Below are 22,066 nucleotides of genomic sequence, written 5' to 3'. Positions count from 1 at the left end.
CTTTGCTTGAACAGCCCCGGGGCGCACATAAAACATACTACTAATTAAAATAACCAACAGCAGTACTAATAAAACATCTAAAAAGCAGCCTTTATATGGAGAGACTTTTAGGTGCTTGCCTCCTGACCTTAGTACATCGAACAATGAAGGTGCACTGAAAACTAAGCGAGGCATTTCCATTTCTGTTGGAGAAAGATAAAACACCAACTTAAGGCTGCGGCAAGAAAGGGAGCCCTCCTTGATGCTGATGTGTCATCAACCCTTTGGCATATACATCTCACAGACGGACAAACATCGGGCACGAGAAACGGCAAAGAAGCCACATTCCAGGACAGACGAATGCATACAGACAACCGACCAGATTTAATCCACAGCACTGCTTCCCAGACAGCTGGATTTCAATAACCAGTGACACTGAAAACTAAGGCAATACAACTGGATGATCCCCTGTGAGCTTGCCAACCATTTGCCAAGGATGACTACTTTAAAAAAAAAAAAATTAAAAACTGTCATTCACTATCACTGTCTCATTAGAACGGAACAAAAAGGTAGGCAATACAAGAGTTTCAGAATAAATTTAGCTCTAGAAAGCAATCACTACATGTCTTTTGGTCCACTGTTCCTTATTTTCTCCAAATATAAAATCTTCATTATAAACTATGCCACTTTGAAGACTGATGTTGAGAAACAGCTAATTGGGGCTCTGTCGGTTAAGTGTCTGACTTCGGCTCAGGTCACAGTCTCACCACTTATGGGTTCGAGCCCTGCATCAAGCTCTGTGCCGACAGCTCAGAGCCTGGGGCCTGCTTCAGATTCTGTGTCTCCCTCTCTCTCTGCCTCTCCCCAACTCGTACTCTCTCTCTCAAAAATGAGTAAGTGTTAAAAAAATGTTTTTCAATTAAAAAAAAGAGAAACAGCTAATCAATAGACCTAAGTTTTTATTGTCTTAAATCAGTATATTTAATATTATTATATATATTGCCATGTGTTACATATTAAGATATTATACATAATTATGTTATATATTATACATATAGTATAACAGCTCAATACCAACATTTGGTTACAATATAGGCTAAATCATATGCCCCCTAACGGAGCCTGAAACACTGACACCCCCCTCCCCATAGCTTTTCATCCTGAATGTCAACCAACAAATGTCCCTAAAACAGCATCTTTTAATCTTCTTGGTATTGACCAGTTTCTACCACTCAAAGATACCCATTTGGTCCCAGAGTGTCATTCCTTCTCTTCATTACTAACATTCCCCTCCAAAATAGGCCAAACTTTTAGACCTTGTTTCAGTGTTTCAGAGGCAAAAAACTTACATGCATACATCCCTACATTCAACTAAAAAAACATCCATTACTCTCTCTCCACATGCCCGTCTTGAACTTCATGCTTTCAAACTTCTTTCCTTCTTCATTAATGGCTTTGATTTTCATTTTAATCTGATTTCCCCTGGGTAAGAATTAGAGCCAAGGAGGATTCCTTGAAGGGAAAGTGCACAGTCTGACTTCATCTGACTCTTTATACTGTGAAAACAAGAACTAGGCTAGATACTTGCAGGCCACATAAATGTGAAAAATCCCTAGCAAACCTGGATTAACCACTCGTCCGTCAGTTCCATGAGGAGAAAGAGCCAGGTCTATTTTGCTCACCACTGAATATCATACCTGGGCAGTTTCTTGCACAAAATGAGTGCTTAATAAATGTTGGTAAGTGAACGAATGTAAATTGAGAGAAACTCAGCCATGCTTCCTGCGAATTATGAAGTTATTTAACAGACTACTAGTTTAATATGCTTAAAAACATTCTAGTAAGCCAAAAGAGAAGAAACGAGAATGGTCTTCCACTCCTAAACAGCAGTTTAAGAGAATCAGCACCAAAGCTTTAGGACCTGTTTGCTGAGTTTATTTGGTCTCTAAAGGAAGTGAACACCCATATTTACCTATTTTTTATTATGTCAATTTTTTAAAATCAATAGCTAATATGTGCTATATGATGGGATAGGTACTTAAGCCAAATGACTGACAAAGTACAGGACGCAACATTACGGAAAAGCCATGGGCAAAAGTGAGAAGATAGTAAATAAGAGATGTTATCAGAAGTCCTTTTAAACCTGAAGAGAGAAGGATACTACAGACAACTCCAGAAACACTATTATCACTTTGCTCACAAACAGAAATAACCCAGTAGAGCCTGCAAAACATTCACCATGATCTTGAACGTCATACAGGCATAGGCCAAGGGCAGGCCAATGGAATTCTCTGCTTTTACTACTGTTACAAGGATTTGGAGCTAAACCAAGAAGTTCTTCATATACTTATGACAGAGATTGGCATTACAGATGAAAACATCAGGATTTTTTACTGTACATAATCATGTTTCATGCAATGTGGCATGAGCTTCTGTAAGGCCAAACCATGTAAACAAATCCTACCACATGAAGTTGTTATTAAATTTAGGAAGGTAACTCTCAAGGAGGTGTGTCAAATATACTTACAGAGTACTAAACAAATTCATTGGGTGAAACCACAGATGGTTTTATTAATTTCCTTAAAACTATCAAGTCAATCTGTCCCTCTAATCTGTACCTCTTGCCAACACTTTTTAAAGCCCTAAATTTGTAGGGTGCCTGGGTGGCTAGGTCAGTTAAGCATCCAACTTCAGCTCAGGTCATGATCTCACAGTTTACGCGTTCAACCCCTATGTTGGGCTCTGTGCTGACAGCTCAGAGCCTGGAGCCTGCTTTGGACTCTATCTCCCTCTCTCTCTCTGCCCCTCCCTCTCTTTTGCTCACTCGCGTGCGCGCGCGCTCTCTCTCTCTCTCTCTCAAAAATAAACTAAAATACAAAGTTAAAGTCCTAAATTTGTAAATAAATATCTAAGGAAAACAAGCACATTTTTTTAAGCAAAATGACACAATGCTAATTTATACACACACATGAAGTGGATTAGTCATTCTCCGTCAATATCAGACAAAATCAACTTGCTAGTTTATTTGCATAAGCAAATGTTTGTCTTACAAAATTAAGATTTTAAAGAAGATTGTGCGAGCACTGAATAAATCTGAGTTACCAGAGAGAGACTCGAACACTTCAGTCAGTAGGTCTGTCATCGTTCTGCCCTAGCACAAACGAGCAATTCCCAGTGGTGATGGTGGGTCACTTGGAAATGACTTCAGGAGGCGGGGCTCTACATTCAGCAAGAAGAACCTGGCCAAGTAATTCTGATGGTCTACCCCACCCTCGCCTCTCGCTTGCATTAGGCAGGGAGTAGCTGGCTTACTGTGTGGGAAAATATATCTACTTGTAACATCTTACCAAACATCTGTCTTATGAAATTAATTATTCCAAAGAATAATAACTACCAATTATTAAGTTTATTGGTGAAAGATTTTACATGTATTATTAGCGATCCTTACAACCATCCTAAAGATGGTATTGTTTCCATGTTACACGTGAGGTAGCAGTAAAGAAGAAAGCTCTAGGACCCTCCCCGAGATTCCAGAGCCCATAAAGGGCAGGGGGTAACATGTGAACCCAGGGCAATCCCAGGCCTACGCTTACCGTTTACCCGTTCTACCTACAGCTTCCTAAAGAAAAGAAAGGCCTTGGGTGGAAATCTGGTTTTATGTCCACTGATGTCTGTGAATCCATGCTCACTTCTTATTCTGGAGAGACTCTCGAAACTATCAGGTTTTAGTTTTTCTTTCTCTATTTTTTTTTTTACTTTTTTCAAGCTCCAGCAACTTTTATTTTCTTTTTCTCTATTTTAACCTGCAGATGGTTTGTTGGAGATACGAAAATTATTTTTTATAAATTTCACTGTGTTTCTGCACTGCTGGAACTCAGTTACCGTAAGCTTACTGTGTGTGGGTCATGAGCCAGACAACGAAGACAGGACACAAGATTTCAGTGCCTAATTTGCATTCGTGTTTTTGGATCACATCTGTGACATGTGAACATCAAATGATGTTACAGAATACAGAATACAAAGGAGGTTTTGAAACAGGTAAGAGGAAAAGCAGATGTGAATTCTCTTCCAGCTCATGGCAGCATCAGTGACAAACTTGAAAAGCATGTGACATAGCACACAGCCTTATATTACACTATGGTTACATGTATTACAAAGATCCCATATTACTTCAGTTCACCAAATAAACCAATATTGTGGCGCCTGGGTGGCTCAGTCAGTTGAGTGTCCAGCTTTGGCTCAGGTCATGATCTCAGGGTTTGTGGATTCCAGCCCCACGTCAGGCTCTGTGCTGACAGCTAGCTGAGAGCCTGAAGCCTGCTTCAGATTCTGTGTGTGTGTCTCTCTCTCTGACCCTCCCCTGCGCTCGTGCTCTCTCTTAAAAATAAATAAAACATTAGGGAAAATTTTTTAAAAAAGAAATAAGCCAACATTAATACAAACACTTCATTGAATGGGTTGTTTAATGGCTCAGTACCATATATAGCAGAGCACTCTTAAAGTGACTGCCCACAAAACATTGGGCCAGTAGTTAAAAACAAGGTCATTATTAAAAAAGAAAAATAGTATTAATCATGCTTCAAATAAAAAAATCATTATCTAATAAGCAAGTGAAATATAAAACAAGCAAAAGTATCTTTCTACAATTAAATGATACTGACAATCTAAAAAATCTTTTAAAGATTTTCGATTTTTGAATTGTATTAGTTTTGTGGTTATATACTTATTTTGTGAATTTTAGTTTCACAAGAAGTTTGCACCTAGTTTCTTTTGTATATAATTAAGAGATTAGTAATAAAAATCATTAAATCAACATCGTTTATAAGAATTTTTCCCTTTGAAAAAGTCTGAGTGCTGACCCCTTTTTAGCAAAATGGAAGACATTATCCTGAGTGAAGACCCTGTGTTCACCAGTCAAACACAGCTAGGAAACTTGATCACTCACATCCCTGCAAATCTGAGTTGAGAGGGGGGTGGGGGATAGGAACAAGAATTACAGTTTCAAATACAAGATTCACAGTCTCCCAAATCAAAACAGTTAAAAGAATCCAATAAATGCCACCTACCTCCAAGGCCACCAAGACCACTACCCTAGGAAAACTCTATAAATGCAAAAAAGCAAGCTCTGTTACAGGCCCCAGAAGAAATATCCTTAAAAAAATTTTTTTTTAACATGTATTTATTTTTGAAAGACAGAGCACGAACAGGAGAGGGGCAGAGAGAGAGGAAGACACAGAATCCTAAGCAGCCTCCGGGCTCTGAGCTGTCAGCGCAGAGCCTGACACGGGGCTTGAACCCACAAACCATGAGACAGATCATGACCTGAGCTGGAAGTCAGACGCTGAAATGACTGAGCCACCCCGGTGCCCCTGGGAATATCTTAAAGTCTGTGCATCTGCAGAGTCGTGGCGCAATGTTTTCTCTTGCAAACACGTTCAGTATCACTACAAAAATTCCTGAGTTTCCCTGAAAACCCAGATTCCAGTGACAGAAATACAATAATGAGACCACCATGTGGACTAGAAGCAGACAAATTCTCAGCGTTTCACTGAAAGAATACAACAACAACAAAAAATGCAGGATAAGCATCCCCTTCCTGAAGCATTATTACTGTCACTGTGGACAATAAAAACACCCTACAGGATAAACAGGGAATGGCCAGTCAAAAAGGGAAGACTGTGGCTCACCACCACCTATAACGTTCTGGTTCCACAATCCCCTCTTCAATTTTTTGGACCCGCCTCCAAGGCTAAACTTCAATCTTCTTCTTCTTTTTTTTTTTTTTAAGTAGTTTGTCGTCAAATTAGTTTCCATACAACACCCAGTGCTCTTCCCTACATAAACTTCAATCTTCAACAGTCACTGGAGGGCAACACACTTTGGTTGGCCAGTCAGAAACAAATGAGTGGCCAGGGTGGGGCTGACAGCGTGCACAACCGGCCTATCTCCAAGTCAAATATTTGCATCTGATGATCCCACATCTATTCTATTTCTCTTCTGGAAATGACTTGGGAATGGCACTTTATTGGTGGTCTTTAATGCGACCAATCCCAGTTAAATGTTCATCTGTTCCGACCATATGTAAGCCCAAAAGAAAGTAACAAGTTTAAAAGGACGTAAGAGTCAAGCTCATTGTTTAAGTATACACATAAGAATTCTAGAAAATACCAGGATTTCCCATAGATGACAACACTTGTTGGGAAAATTATCAACAGAAAATTAGCAAAGGGTACCGAAAACGAGTAACTCTTGCTTCTACGAACACGTCAATGAGGGTAGGTATGAAATAGTACGTCTCTCACAAGATCAATTTTATTTTCCTGGTCTTAAACTGAAGTATATTTACATTGAGCTTGGGGAGATAAGAAGGAGGAAGGGGAGGTCACAAAGTTACAAAATTGAACATGTGGAACAAGAGGGTCAAATGGTGTTCACTTGTTTGGAGAGTTGCAGGAATTTTCCCAAAAGTTCCCCGTTAGCCCTCCTAGCACTCACCTAACTGTGTGCGCTCTGTGCTATGCACCGGGTTCTAACCAATCCCAAAACACATAATCAATCCCAGCTTATTCCCCCATTTGTGGCCCCCCAGAGTTTAATCCCCACTCATCTGATTCTGATTCAACAGTCTCTACTTCAGCTCTGTCAACAAATATGACACTTTGTGGATCCGAGCCCCCCACCTCATGGATAGCAATTGTAATGGCACCAACAGCGCCCTCAAGAAGCATCCATGTGACCACACTGCACACTAAAATGAGGTAATCCCAGAGCCTGATGAGCTGTCATTCATTCCCGTTATACAGGTGACAAAACCGAAGCACAAAGACATCATGTCACTAGACTGTAGTGCAACCTGCCTTTGACCCCAGGTCCTCACTTTCTAGAGCTGACCCCTGTCCGAACCCCTATGGTACAATGCCTGAAAATTTCCAGAATTTTATAGAAAACGAATTCATTCTCAATCCAACTGTTCCATTAATCTGGAAATTCCACATGTTAAGTTTACGTAAAACAAGGGGTGGGAGTGGGGGAGCTGACTGCCAGTCCTATGCCCACGTCTACTAAGCAGCATAAGAATGGTAAAAAAAAAAAAAAAAAAACCCACAATGATCTTCATTAGTTGAGCTAAGCACCCAACATAGAATAATGATATAAAGCATTGCCAGAACATTCTGCACATTCAGGTCACACCTAGTATCAGTCTGTTGGGAAAGAAACAAATAATGCAGCAAAGAAATGAGTCACAACAGCCCACAGCCCAAATATGTTCTGACAACTGTCCAAATCACTTGCAGACACTTAGAGAGCAAGGGGTTGGAAAATTAAAATGAAAGCCGAAGACTTTCCAAATAATTCAATTTCACAAGAGAACAAAGAGGAAAATTACAGGTTAAAACTTCCACTATACAAATGAATATCAAAGAAACATAAAAGAAAACCAGGTTTAAAAGGTGTTAAAAATATCAGGCAGGAACTCTAAACTTTAAGAATTTAATTATGTAAAAGTCAGATTAACCTGCTAACATAAAAATATGATTGTAAAGCCATTTAATCATTACCAAAAGACAACATACAAATTAATACATATTAATCACCATACACAAAACTACATTATAGGCTTGGCATATAGTTTGCAATTAGAGATCTGAACAAGTATTCATTCTTGTTCAGTTTTTCTCCTTTCAAAAAAAAAAAAAAAAAGACTTACAGACAAGCCTCATCAATCATTAAGAGGGCCTGGTTCTGATATTATATGAGCTCTGTCAACTTTAATCAAATTGCTTGCCAGATCGTAGATAAGTAATGACTTGCTTGGGTTAAGCAAGGCCAGAGTTTTCCTTCTGTAGAATATACATCTCCAGAGTGAAAATAAACAGCCTCACACCTCTTACTGGAAGCCCGTCTCTTTGCTATTACAACTCGCTCTTCACTCCAATGAAGGAGGAGGCGCAAAATCTGCCTTTAAGAATATCTGTGTTTCTTTTTTCTTCTCGATCTTGTCATCAAAACCTTCGTTAAACGACTTCATTAAACAGTTAGCCACCGGTTTGATTTTAGCGACCGGTTTGATTTTCAACAAAATAATACACATTAGCCGTCATTCAATGCTTTAGCATTAGCAACAAAACGAAAGAGAAGTAACAACTGACCAAAGCAACATTAAAAGCATCACTTAAAACTGCAAAGCTTGAATTCAGTTTCTAACATACCTAAGAAATGAAAAACCAAATTATGTCTTGTATCATCCGTCTTGTTTTGGATACAGGGATACTGTGGAACAACTATTAAGAGGAAAGAGCCTATCAATGTGGATTTTATGTTCATTCCACCATCAAAGACACAAATGTAAAATGAGATGTACTTCTAAAAAGCTCCTTCTGCTATTTTCCTTATATTACATAGAATGGGAAGGGGCTTCCAAACTTCATTTCAATTGGGACATTCTGTGAGAGACATTTCCAAGTACCTGCCCTAAAGAAATGTGCTAGAAAGCAAGGATCCCTGTGGCTAGAAATAAAAATAAAGCAACCTCTATAGAGGAAAGAGCTTAAAAATACAAGACACCAAGGAATCAATTTTATCTTAGGCAAAATTCCCTTCCATATCTTCCGCGAGGTCAACAGAATCTAGAATGCAGAGTCTGTGGTTTAGAAATGTCAAAGAAAAAAAGAAAAATACAAAACCAAACCCAGAAGCATTTCATTCTCTTCCTAAGCACAGACAAATGTGCAATTATCATCTAATTTAAGCTTTAAAAGGACTGCAGTTTCAAAGGAACTCCTTTCCCAGCATTAGAGAAGTGTTGAAGATCTTACTTTGAACTACATTAAAACTCTCATATAAGAGATACTTATGCTCAAACATATATTATCCTCATGGTTTCCACTCTCGTGAAAATTTCACTGTTTCAAACAATAAGTAGAAAAACAAACACCACCATCAGAAGCAGGAGATCATTCTGTGTGGAATAAAAAGCACCACAGGGCAGGAGTCGGCATCGCCGGGAACCGGGCTCGAAGTGAGTGAGGCCAAGGCGGGGACTGTGGGTCCTGCACTGCCATCCCAGAAGGGAAAGCACTTCCCTTCCCGGTCCACTGCGTACCCAGACGCACAAGAGTCTTGGTCTGCAAAAGCAATCCGTCACTCCTTCGTCACCGTCACTCCTTGGTCACCGTGTCACCTAGTGTTAAACTGCCCAAGTGTGCGTTCCCTCCAGGTAAATCATACACAAAAGAGCTTAGTAGTTCTCAGTGAGTTAGAAAGACCTTTTACAAGCAAACGGGGGCTTTGTGTACCAAATGTCAAGTGAAAGGATTTTTTTTTCCAGAAAACTCATATTTCACATGAAAGAGGGGGGAACCTGCACTGCAGAAATGAAAAACTTGAAACTCAGTTTCTCTTTTTTGGTTGTTGAAGGGCCTCGGGAGTTGGATGAAGGGGGTGGGGTGCCTGCTGATTTGCTTCCAAGCCCGCTCACATCTGTGATCACAACTAACTAAGTACGCTGCGTGTCCGTACGACCAGCCAAGAAAAACCCGAATCTGATCTTCGTCCTACAGGGTTAGTCATTTCCTTTTCTTCCCTGATAATCCCCTATCTCAAAGAGAAATCCCAAAATAAGTAAAACACTGACAATTTCTCTTTAAAACAATTTGTTATTCTCCTATGGAAGGGGATACAGCCAGGATTTGGAAGGTTCACATTTAGAAACCCACTTTGGGAGCTGCCTACAAGACCCCTACTGACAAAAGGAAGATGTATGTAGTCAAATCCCTGAGCTAAAATTTATATGATGCCACAAAACACTGATATCAATCTCTGCACAAGCTGCCTTGCATGGTTAAAAACCCCACTGTGACTGCTGTCATAGTAACAAATGAGAAATTATTTTAAGACCTAACCACTGTGACAATAGCTGTTTTAAAGTGCATCCTCAAACACAAAAGAAATAACACATAATGACAACTGTGTTTGCTAGCCTAATAGGAGACCACAGTTAATAATCCATCTTATAATGACTCAAATTGGTTTTGTTAGCCATGGGATTTAAAAAACTTAGCTCTAAAATGTAAGGCGAAAATTATATGAAAGACCTATATAGATCTACAGTCAAAATCCAATTCAAACACAAAATAATCTAAAACATGGTAACTAGAGCTTCCAATTAGAAATTCAGGGGAGAGGGGCGTCTGGGTGGCTCAGTCAGTTGAGCGTCCAGCTTCAGCTCAGGTCATGATCTCTAAGTTCCTGGGTTTGAGCCCTATGTCAGGGTCTGTGCTGACAGCTCGGAGCCTGGAGCCTGCTTCAGATTCTGTGTCTCCTTCTCTCTCTGACCCCCCCATCCCCCGCTCACGCTGTCTCTCTCGCTCTCTCAAAAATAAAACATTAAAAAAATTTTTTTTCAAAAAAAAAAAGAAATTCAGGGGAGAGTTCTGATGGTTTTGTTTTAATCTCAAAAACGATTTGAATATAAAAAAAGAAAAAAAATTGATGCCTAATCATCAAGAAATAGGAATCAAAGGAATGGATAAGGAGATCAGAACCATCCTAATCAGATTATAATAGGACTTGAAAATATGTTCTTAAGTAGAAATACCTATTTAGAATGCAGTTTGAAATATACTTTACCCCATCAGAACTAGAGACTCCTTACTACTGTAAAACTAAACTTGTGATTCCATTTTAGATGAACATCCAAGATTTAATGGACGAAATAAAATGAGCTTGTTCAAAAAGGTGATCACAGTAAGATGAACCCACAAAGTAAATCATGGGCAGAATGTAATAGACTTTAGGACGGTTCTATTCAGGAGTTTGACAATCTATCAAGAACAATAAAAGTATCTTCTCAGGACTGAGTAGTCCCAGGATCTACTGATGCCTAGATCTTCGGATGCCTAGACACCAAACTGAAATCCTGGCACATGAGGGGTCGCTAAGTCACGGTAACATTTAAAAATCTAACTTCACAACAAAGTGAACAGGGAGAAATGGGCAGGAGGAAACACTATATTCAACCAGACTGAACTGACTGGTAACACGATGTTATTTTACCTGTGTTTATTAAGTGGCACCTGTTCTATAAAACTGTACTGTCACGTTTGTAATCACACCCAGACATTCACCCTCATGTGGCCATTTTATAAGCCAATCATCAGCTTTTGTCAATACATTGCAAGCTATGTAATGTCAAACCAAATAATGAAGCTTAACTCCACTTTATGGAGGATTCCTCATCCCCTACCCCCACTCTCCTCCTCACCAAACTGAGAGGAACAGTCTAAATTACTGAAACAGAGGTGAATGGTGTCCGTTTCAGCTGAAACTATGTTCGCTCCTCAATTCTTCTCGCCTGTTACTCACTGTGTTGTTATTTTGTTATACACACACCCTGAGGCCAAAACCATGAAAACAAGCCAAAATAAATGGACAAGAAAAATGTCTTCTCCCCAGCTTATGATGCTATTTTTGTTTTTATTGGAATAAAAGAGGCTGCCAAGTTCTGACGTCACTACAATAATTTCATGGGATAAAAGTAGTATTTTATTCTTTAAACATCCGTCCCCTTGCCAAAGTCACCTCCAACCAGGCCGTGTGTACAATTACTCATTGAACAGATATCAAAGTATAGTCAAATAGAGAATACTAATTACTTTTACTCTGATACCTTAAAAAGCCAAGAGACAGAAGCCAGAATGCCCTTTTTAGTACCTATAGATCCAAGAGGACACTGCAATAGTGAGTATTTTAAAAACAGGCAAAATTTGACATCAGCTCTCTAGACACCAAATGCGGCACAGAAGAAAAATAATATGTATAATCATTTAAAAAGCTCCTCCACTTAAAATTTTTTTAAATTAAAAAAATTTTTTTTAATTTAAAAACTATTAAAATGCCATGCAAAGATACCAGTGATTTGACATTTAACTCTTTTGTTCTTTAGCTAAAGCATTCTTTAATCATCATTATTTGAAGCTATGGTATACCCAAACTTGACAATGCAGAATCACTGACTTTAACTGGATTTTTAAAAAAAATTTTTAACGTTTATTTATTTTTGAGAGAGAGACAGAGAGACAGAAAGAGTGCAAGTGGGGGAGGGGCAGAGAAAAAGGGAGACATGAAACTGAATCAGACTCCAGCCTCTGAGAGTCAGCACAGAGCCCGATGCAGGGCTCAAACCCATGAACCACAAGATCATGACCTGAGCCAAAGTCAGATGCTGAACTGACTGAGCCACCCAGATGCCCTTTTGCTGGATTTTTAAGAACAGACTGTATGTTGAAACTGCGCATGGATCTAGAGAGGGTGGCTCAGCATCTTGCTACTCAATGGGGTCCACCCAACATCATCAACATCATTTGGAAACTTGCTAGAAAAGGGAAAATCTTGGGATTCACCCCAGACGTATTGAATCAGAATTTGCATTTTAACAGCTCCCAATAGTGCCTCAGTCAGTTAAGCATCTGACTTTAGCTCAGGTCATTATCTCGGGTCCATGAGTTCGAGCCCCCTGTTGGGCTCTGTGCTGATAGCTCAGAGCCTGGAACCTGCTTTGGATTCTGTGTCTCCCTCACTCTCTGCCCCTCAAAAATAATAAACATTTTTAAAAATAAAAAAAAATTTATAGAAACATCCCCCAAGAAACCCAAATGCACAGTGATGCTTCCTTCAGAAGCACTGAGGTGAACACTCAGATGCATTCAGTCGTTTGGGAGTTTAGTATGTGTTGGGCATAGTGCAAGTGAGGGGGTGAGAGGGATGATCACACACAGACGGGAAATCACATTATCGGCCTGCGGGAGGAAGATGAGGACAGCAGACATGAAAACGATGACGACGCAGGATCAGGCAAAGGAGGGACGGTGTTCCCAGCCTGCAGGACAGAAAGCAGGGCATATTTAAGTGATTCAAAGCAGCCAATGAAGGTCTGGCCGAAACACCCAGCAGGTAAAGTGCCTGTGCACCCCATTGAGGACCGGGGCCTTAGGAAATGGGCAATTCGGGGTCTCTGGAGAAATCAATTTTAAGGAGCAGTCACATGATCAGATTTCGGTTTCAGGAAGAGTATTACTCTGGTAAAATGGAGAAAAACGGATCATTTGGAGTGGGGGCAAAACCCCCACTGCAGATGGGGAGATGACACAGTAGCAATTTACAGAGAGACACAAAGTTGTTTGGGTTTTTTTGCAGGGGTCACACTTTCTAAATCTCCTCTCACCCCTCTCCCATTTTGAAAAGGCAGCTGGGCGGGTAAAAAATAATGGTAACAGAGCAGAAACCTGCTTCTAGGTTACAGGGAGGGAACGGAGAGTTTATATGGCAAGGGGGACACAAAGGGGGACACAAAACTGTAAAAACGCAGTATGCTATACCTTTCTGCTTATAAACCAGAGAAGATGTTATTTTGGTGATTCAGGACTCTACCTTCAGTCATTATAAATATCAATTATTAACACAAATTCACAACATATATTTTCAGATGCAAGATGTGTACATGGTGAGATTAAATAACTACGGACCTCAGAAAACATCCTAGATAATAGTTTCGTTGCTTGGGTAAGTCACCGGTATTGGTCTTTCTCCCCCAAGTAGAAGTGATTTCTCTCTCTTGAAATGCAAGTACAGAAGAGTACAGTGGAGGAGGGAAGGCAGACAGAGAAGATGCATGTTTATTCATTTCTACTGCACACCTGTTGTAAGAGTGAAGGGATTCCTGGGCCAGCAGATGGCCCCAAGGAGACTCTCAGATGTGCACCTACATCAAGAGGGAGCAAATACTATACATGTAATGCATTATCACTACTGATGCTGGCACGCTGAGAATACTGGAAACGTTTCTATTTTCTCTTTAAGTAAGAAAGACAGAAAGAGAAGCTGACGTTTACTTGTTAGTGATAAATGAAGAATTACATTTAAACTCAACTTCATTGGGTTGGTTTGAGGAAACGCATGGACTCAGCATTTGGAAATTTTTAACACACGTTTCTCCTCCAGAATGATGCATATATTAGTTACGTAGAGTCACTACGTCGTAAAAGCCCATTTCATGGACTCTCACTACTGCAAGGCTCTCAAGGTTCGGTCTCTCACCCAAGGGAGAGCTCCCTCCCACAGCGCCTTTAGCAAATGTCCAGTAACCGGGAGCTCGTGCCCCCTGAAAAGAGCATTTTTCTATCACGAGGCAGCTCTATTTGACATACAGTTCTTCCTCGTTCTGAATCAAAATCTGTATCTTTTGAGCGCCCCATACCGGACAAAAGATGAATCCTATATCACTATTTCAACCCTCCCATCCCCTCTGAAATCTGGTCACTGGGCTCTGATTTAAGAAGAAAAGGGGTCAATTTGCCCCTCTGGAATCCAGGGGAAGCCTTCCTTGCACATGGTTGTATGCCAAGAACGATCTTGTGTCAAGGAGCATGAAACCGTAAGACTTAATGGAATTACAAAAGCTGAAAAATAGTGTCTCCTAAAGAGAAAAGTGGCTTGTTTTCAAGCAGAACATCCAAAAAACAATATTCCCAAGGACAGAAATATAATAAATGATTTACCTCGACCACAACCCCCTCCCATAATTAAAAAACAAACAAAAGAACAACCTTCTAATTCATCAACATTAGCTTGTATTCTTGTTTCACTGTTTGCTGAAATAAATTTCACTTAGCACATTAGGGAATTTCCAACAACACGAACTGAAATGTTAAACACAGAGGCACAGCCTGACAGCAAGTAAGAAGGTTAGCAGCCAAAAGTCTTCCTGGAGTGTGCAGCCCTGTTGTGCAAAATTTTTCTGTAGCATAGCAACATCCTACTCCACTTTCTTCATTTTTGGTATATATTTTTTCAAAGGAATATTGTGTTGTTTTATTTTCTTCTAAGAGTATCATGCTAATGCCAGGCTAGTGGTTTCTTCTGTATATTTCTAAGGATTGGTTACGGCATTAAATCCTAAGCATGAAAGAGATAAGCGACCTTAGATGATCCTTCTTCTCTGTTTTGAGGCTCTGTTCCTTCCCCTCTAAAAACACATACACAGAAGAACAGTAAACAACGGATTTGGTCTATATACTTATGACCGAGAGCAGTTACATTACCTTCAACCCAATTTTAATATTTATGTACAAAAATAAGGTCATGGTAAATTTTCTAAGCTAGCCACTAGAATCTGATTTTCAAATAATGTAAAAAAAAGCATCCTTTCTTTTTTCCCAGTCACCACATATCCAACGTGCCAATAAAATGAACTACTACCAATTTCAAAACACACAAAAGATGCTATAACAATTTAAAAAGCACAAGTTACTACCGTACACAATAACATGAATGAATCTCACAGACCTTATGAGCGGTACAAGAAACCACATATAAAAGAGTACATACCATAGGAATCCACTTTCATGAATATAGTTGGAGAACAGGCAAAACTAATCTATGGTGAGATGAGGCGCAACACTGGCTCCCTGCTGGGAGTAGAGGGCGGGGCTGTCTGGGAGGGGGCACCAGGGAGAACTTGGAGGTGAAAGAAATATTCTAGATCTTGATCTGGGTAATAGTTGCCACCCATATGTGCATATGTAAAACTTTATCCACTTAGTGTACATTAACGGTACACTCATGTACATGTTTATGTTATACAATCAACCAGGAAAAATGCAACATTGTTTCCACGCACCTTTTCAGTTCAACTGCAAAATTAAGAAAACTGTAGCACATTACAACCATAGCACTTGCATGTACCCACAGTACAACTAACTTCTGAGAATTCCTTACTATGTTAGTCCTTAAAAGAAACAACTCTGGATCAAAGTAATGGAGTGATATGGACAGGAGGAGTTAACTAAGAGTAACAGGAGCTAACACTCACGTCTTAAAGTTTTAGTACATCCCAAGAAATTTATTTTCATTCTCCATGTAATCCCCACAACGGTGGTAACAGATACTATTGTTATTATCCTCATTTTACAGATGAGGAAACCAAGACGTCAGTCAAGCTCGCCTCCCCAGCTCACATAAGTAAAAAAGGTGAGCTAGTGTCTAACAAGAATAGGTGGCTGAAAAGCAAGCTTTGTAGATCAACTTTTGAATTCTCTTTGTAGTGGGCTGATATAAAAATAAAATCAACCATGAAGTTCCAAGCAATAAAACAGTAAGCAGAATACTTCTATGGGACACCTGGGTGGCTCAGTCGGTTAGGCGTCCGATCTCACGGTCCGTGGGTTCAAGCCCCACATCGGGCTCTGTGCTGACAGCTCAGATCCTGGAGCCTACTTTGAATTCTGTCTCCCTCTCTGCCTCTTGCCTGCTCACACTCTGTCTCTGTCTCTCAAAAATAAATAAACATTAAAAAAATTTTTTTAATTAAAAAGAATATTTCTAAGCTCCATCATATAAACCTGTATATTTCTTTACCCTCTTAAGTAAGTAAGATACAAGGAACGTCACTGTTCCTTAATTCTATCACTGAAAGGCACATCACTAGCTGTCAAGAACTGAAGTCCCTATTCACACTCCAACTGATACACAGCAGAACAAAATGTACTTTAGGGGTGCTTTTTTATGCTCTTTGGCCATCAAAAATATATCACACAGCAAAAGCCGCTAAAAACCTGTGAACAGGCACAATGCTAACTTACGGCGTTGACTCCAATGCATGCAAGGGTCCTTTCAATTTGGTAGTGCTAGGATTAAGGTGAGAAAAAATTAAACACAGACTCTAAAAGGCTTCTTTATTTTCTCAACACTCAGTATTGTGAAAAGAATCTGGGAGAGGACTACACGGCAATAGGATGGAGAGAACTGTGACACACAACAGCATTATAATCAGGAAGAAAATATATCAAATTGCCCAGCAAATATGCTACTGCACTCTGCATCAGTGGAAAACTAGCAGCAGAATTCAAATTCATGTTTAACTCTTCTTGGAATATGTAAATCAATTAATGATACTATCTAAGATTCAGAGCCGTCCTTCCTGGGAAAGTACACAAGAAACAAACTAGGCGAATATCCTGAAAAACGTTAAAAAATTATTTGGGGCAGCTGCAGGGACGGGGGCGGAGAGGACGACACACTCATGTTTCTCAAATATTTTGCTCCAAAGATTTATAAAATGCTTTCAGTAGATACATTTTCATTTACTTGTGGCTCCAGGCAAAATCTGCAAAGCAATGCCTTAAAAAATACTAAAGATCAGAACTCTCAAAAAGACACCAGGAAACAGACATATACCCTAAGTGAATTTAAATCCTACAATAATGTAACAAAAATGCAATGAAAGCATATAAAAACAAAAGAGCACAGTGAAATATGCCTATTCAAACAAGCATTTTATCTCTGCAAAGCAATGTGCTTCATATAAAAGTCTGATTTTGTCCTCGGTTTAAAAAAGTTTTTAGAACAATACATTGGCCCTTACAGGCAAGACAAAACCGTAACACAATTTTATATATGTATCAAAAAATCACTCAGAGAAAACTTACCAACTCTGCAACGTGTAGATGCTTGTGCTTCGGAGGGAGAGCAGAGAAGTGACTTTTTGTACTTACAGTGGCGCTCAGTTCAGTGCTAAAAACACATCCATCGCCACAGTCCTGCTTGTAAGAAAGTCCTAACTAGCAATCTGCCTTCGGGTTGGACTTCTTTCTCTTACAAGATAAGCTGTTAAGTCATGCCTTGATTTTAGATCTGCTAACATATGGAGTCTTCTAATGTAGCCTCTCTTGGCCCCGCTCCCTCCACCGCCCCAACACCAGTCAGCTCCAATCCCTACACACACACACACACACACACACACACACACACACACACACACACACACACACACACAAAAGGCACTGCAGGGCAGAAATTCCTCAGGTGCTCGCTAATGGAATTCCCAGGGTCTTGGAGCCGCTTCGGGGATCAAGAGATCTCATAGCCCCTGCTGGGGTAAGGAGCAGCGAGTCTGTTCCATTTAATCAAATACAGAATGAATTTTCAGCTCTATTCACTAGCTTGTCTCCAGGGCTCTCAAAAGGCACCAGGCAGCTAGAATCACACACATGTGGCTCTTTTAGGCAAGTATAATTAGTTTGATTTTAAAAAGCCACATTAATAATATCACCTCAGGACCATTATTCAGGGGACTGATGACAATGATACTGTATGTTTTAAGCCTGACAATGGAGGAACGAGCACAAACAATGACTGAAAACTTGAAGGATTAAAAAAAAAAAAAAAAACCAACAAACCAGTTTTGCACTTAATTGTAATCCAATATTTTTAAAGTGACATTAAGTATATTCCATATACCATCTTTTGAAGTTTAATTGAGAACCAAAGCCCTCCTCCTCAATCTCTTAATAGTGAATTAATACCATGCACACAACAAAAATGTATAAATGGAATGTTTATAAATAGAATGTTTACATACAATATAAAATAAAGAACAATAAAACATTATCTAATCAAATTAACACAACTTCTTGAAAAAAAAAAAGCCCTCATCGAAAATCACCATAAAAATCAAGTCCTTCAAAGCAATCTATTTAGCAACCAGACTCCAAATTCTCTTTCTAATCTAATTAGTTCCTATTAAGTAGTAAGACCATATATCTTAAAGGCTGGCTACCTGGGAGACAACTCACCTGCTCTGCAGATGTGCTGCCTTACCTATTCTTCTCCCACGTACAAATGCTAATTACAAGGCCACAGCTAATGTAATTACATGTTATAAATAACCAATTTTTCAATCAGTTATTTTTAAGCTCCGATCCCAGCCTAATTTCCCTAAGATAATGTTTAATTCCTGAAATCATTTTCTCAGGATATACTTAGGCACAACCACCAATTTTTGATCCAAGTTTCTGCAAAAGAAACGTTTCTAGAGAAGAAAATTTTTACTTCAACTTAGATTTTGACAAACCCATCAATGAAATCGTCTGGAAAGTGATGAGAGTACCAGGGCAAAGAAGAAAAGAGAAAAGCAGAACTGGCCAGCAAAGCTTACCTGACCTCTTTAGAGCAAAGCCCTGTGACAAAAGTTCCCACAGGAAGCCTCCATCCATACAAACCTTGCTGATGGGGGCGGGGGGATCCTATCTTACAGTGAACTTGATTCCTCTCTTGCAAAGAAGGCAAAGGATAAGACTGATTTTAGAAGCCAACCTGCTCAAGCTAGATCAGTATGCTCCCAGTCCTAAGGGTTCTTTGTACTTCCCTGCTTGAGAGTCAGAGCTGTTTAAGGACTTTCCACAGAAGAGGAGGTTGATGAGAACCATAGCAATCAATCAAAGCAGCCCAAGTGAGTTACTACACAAACAATAGCACAGCACCTCTAGTAACTGATTTTCCTGGTTGACTAAACTGTTCAAACAAAGGCAGATTTCCAAATACTATATCCGAGTTTTTGGTGAAAGTTAAACAATATACACTTGTGTGTTTTTCATAGAAATATAAATGTTTCTACTCTACCCACTGCCAAGCACACACCCAGGGCACGTCTTTACAAAATGAAACAGGTTTTCTCCATCCTTCTCATATAACTTTAAAGTATGAGGCAGTTTATTTCAACATGTGTATAACAGAAACTACAGTATTTGGTGCCTCTCTGGGTTCCTAAGAATGCTTTCTAATTAAGCACTAACTTAAAATTTCCAGAATTTTTTTTTCTTTCATCCTGTCCTAAAAGTTGAACGATCTCCCCCTCCCCATTTTCAGCTAAAATAGACTCCTTTTCAAAAAACGAGTTATAAAATGTAATAAAAATGCTTAGAATTACACTGAGAATAAACCCATTTATTTCCCAGGTCCCCTCCCCACTTTGTCCTGGACACTGCCCTTTTAGGGACGCCAACAGTCAGCTGGAAGTCTGAGGGTAATAGTACCAATGAGGCATGGAAAGAGAATTGGCCTCTTTCATTTTTGCTGACCACTGGCCTGAGAATAAATCTCATGTTAGCTTTCAGCTCAACTTTTTGTTTCTTAAGATGTTTGACTTAGGACACAGAGGCTGACTTTCTGTTATGATGTTCTCTAAATTCTAGATCTCAATTGGAAAGCAGCCTGCCCTTCAAGCACCTGCCATCCTCTGCAGCCCTCACCAGGGAAAGCAGGCATTCTGGAGAAGAGCTCCTTTTGGAAAGCCTTCCACCTGATTTGGTGGGGTTAGGGAGAACAATGAAGGCAAGGGCAAGAGAGTCTATCTATCCCCCTCAGTGATTTATTACTGAAATCCCTAGATGTGGAGAGAAAGCACAAAGGTCTGGAAACTGCAGACCGAGATAAATAGCGAGCTGTAATGTATTTAGCAAATGATAATGAAATCCACAGAAAGCTTTACAGAGGAGAAGGAAAAATACACTCCCTGGGGCTGGGAAGTCACTGAGCCTGTGAAGGCAAGAGAAAGATACATTGTGCAGGAAATTTCTCTTGCTTCTCCCTACACATAAATCACTGTCTCTCGCCGGCGCTCTGCGGGATGGAGGTTGAGAGAGGCGAGGGACTCTGCTCCGCTCCCTTGGGAAAACGTGCTGGCGCCCCTCGCTCCAGGCTACGCTGGATCTCACCTGCCCCAGCGGCTCATTGTCCAGGAGTTTTAATCGTGTTACTGACACCTCACCCCGCCTTCTCCCACGAGGTGGCTCAGAGTCCCCGAGGACGCGGAAAGCCGGAGCTCCCCGCTGGGCATCCGTCAGCTGCCCTCCCCAGACCCGGCACGCAGCCCGGGATCCCCACGCCCTGCGCGGCGCGCCAACCTGCCCTCCCGCGGACCTCCCGCTACCAAGCCGCGTGGCCCCCAACCAGGGGTCCCCGGGCCACCCCTCCCACCGATCTACGGCGGGCCCACCCCCGCACCTCTCAGCGGGGCAGACTCAGTCCCCGGACCTCCTGCGCGGCAGCCGGCTCCGAAAACCACCCCCAGGTCATCCCCCGCGCGCTGGCGGCGGCTACGGCGGCGGCGGCAGCTGCGATCCGAACGGGCCCCTCCATGCACAGAGCGGGGCAGGAGGAGGGCGCGGCGCCTCGCACGCTGGGGCGGGGACGCAGGGGAGGGCGAGCTGGCTGGCGCGGGGTCCCCGCTCTCCTCGCACCAAGCCGCGCGAGCCGGGCACCCGGGACTCAGGGGAGGGGAACAGGGTGGGGGGGCGGAGCCACCGAGGCGCGGCCCCGCGGCCGCGCTCCTCTCCGCCAAGGCTCGCGGGCGCGTAACCGGCGGGCGCTGGGCCAGAGAGCTGCACGCGAGGAGCGGGAGGAGGGAACGGGGCCGCAGAGGCCGCAGCGCCCTGCTGGCCCGCGCCCTGCCGGAGGGTGCGCGCGCATCCTGCCAGATCAGCGGCGGGGGGATGGGCCGTACCAATCTGCGGGGGGGAGGGGGACGCTCTGTGCAGATCCTTCTCCTCGTCCCCTTCCTGCTTCCTTTGCGGGAAAGCGGCCCCAGGAAAGTTGAGTACGGTCTCTTTTTTGGTTTAGGACAGTGAAGATGAGCTGCCTCAGCAACTCACAGAGACTCCAAGACGCCTGCGCTCACCTTCCCCTCACCTTGCTTCCCCGGGAGAGGCGGCATTTCTGGCCCGTCTACAAATGGTCTCCACGCTCCCCTGTTTGCCCGCCCAGGCCCCGCCCCTCGCTCCTTACCTAAGTTCTGCTTGGAGCCAATGAATCCAGCCCTTCTTTTGGCTCCTACCTGAGCTCCAGTCTTTGGATTCCAGCTTCCCGCCGCTTAAGGCTCCTGAACCTTTTCAGCACTTTATGTGCGTGGTTTCTTAGGCTGTTGCATCCTGCCGTGCGTTCACGTACACGCGAGCAGGTAGCAAAACTCAGAGACTAGGAGAGGCTCGGTGTCCCCTGGTGAAACTAACCTGGTCTTTGGTCCCAGAGTCTTCTCAGCTCGTCCTTTGGACCTGCCTTGAGTTATTTGATCTCACTGAACTTAAGTTGTTAAACAGAAAAAAGGAAAAATAAATTCTATTTAGAGTTGTTGTGAAGCCGAAGTATGATACTTGGTGAAAAGCATCTGCCACTCACTGGGCATATGAGAACTGTGACTTCTATATGACATCATTATTACTAGCAGTTCCTTTTTTTTTTTTAACCACTGTCATTA

At 41.4% G+C, this 22,066-nt stretch overlaps 1 protein-coding gene across 2 annotated transcripts in view; it reads right to left on the bottom strand.

Moving 5' to 3' along the window:
• CDON (cell adhesion associated, oncogene regulated) overlaps window positions 1–20,867 on the bottom strand; it is a 99,971-nt gene extending 79,104 nt beyond the window's left edge. Inside the window, exon 1 of one of the 2 annotated variants that reach the window (XM_029914815.1) lies at window positions 20,818–20,867. The gene's annotated coding sequence lies outside the window, so the exon portion shown is untranslated. Of the gene's footprint in view, window positions 1–19,128; window positions 19,175–20,817 lie in introns of those variants that run through there. The other variant, XM_029914816.1, reaches the window with a different exon arrangement.
• Window positions 20,868–22,066: the final 1,199 nt, after the last annotated feature.

Source organism: Suricata suricatta, chromosome 11, assembly GCF_006229205.1.
Source record: "Suricata suricatta isolate VVHF042 chromosome 11, meerkat_22Aug2017_6uvM2_HiC, whole genome shotgun sequence".
Lineage (NCBI taxonomy): Eukaryota > Metazoa > Chordata > Mammalia > Carnivora > Herpestidae > Suricata > Suricata suricatta.
The sequence above is the reverse complement of the archived record's forward strand: the minus strand, read 5'-3'. Positions and strand labels throughout refer to the sequence as shown.